At 57.2% G+C, this 650-nt stretch overlaps 1 protein-coding gene across 1 annotated transcript in view; it reads left to right on the top strand.

The window, feature by feature from the left end:
* PODN (podocan) overlaps positions 1 to 650 on the top strand; it is a 23,036-nt gene that overhangs the window by 6,455 nt on the left and 15,931 nt on the right. The gene's annotated exons all lie outside the window — the stretch shown is intronic.

Here is a 650-nt window from a genome sequence, read left to right as displayed (position 1 = left end):
GACTACTCTGTGTGAAGCACACAGGGACAGAGAATGGCTCACAGCTCTGTGTGGGAGAAACACAAAACATCACATTTTCAACTCATGCCAAGCCCTGGGGGAACAAAGTGATACCGAGCCCTGGGGCATCTCATATGCCAGGGGACCTAACACTGGCGTTAGTTCTTGGAGAAACTGCTGATTGCACAAGAGGCAGGGCGGGGAGAGGGGGGCGAGTGGTGGCGGTTCTAGGCAGAAGGAACAGCACATCCCAAGGCCTGGAGGGAGGAACACGAAACAGACAATAAGCAGGGCAGGTGAATGTGGGAGCTGGAGGAGAGGCAGGGCCATGTCCTGAAGATCCTGGAATGGCAATCTGAGGTGCTGGGACACCTCAGACCTGTGGTGTCCCAGACCTGTTGCTGGCCCACCATGACCTGTGGCTGCTCAACGGACAGGCCCCTTCCAGCACTGCCTGTGCCAGGACAGCGAGAGCTCAGCCAAGTCCAAGCCAAGCCCTGCAAGTCCAAGCTCTTCCCAGGCCTCAGCTTTCCTTTCTGTGAAATGAGGGCACAGATCCCTTGAGGCCAGGCCCAGAGAGGGTTCTGGGAGGTTTTGCAGATCTGCTTAAGGACAGGGATTCAGCTCATCTGCCCCCCACTCCCACCCCT

This window comes from Bison bison, unplaced genomic scaffold (genome assembly GCF_000754665.1).
Source record: "Bison bison bison isolate TAMUID 2011002044 unplaced genomic scaffold, Bison_UMD1.0 scf7180017864244, whole genome shotgun sequence".
NCBI lineage: Eukaryota > Metazoa > Chordata > Mammalia > Artiodactyla > Bovidae > Bison > Bison bison.
Note: the sequence above shows the minus strand (reverse complement) of the source record. Positions and strands in the feature narration are given on the sequence as shown.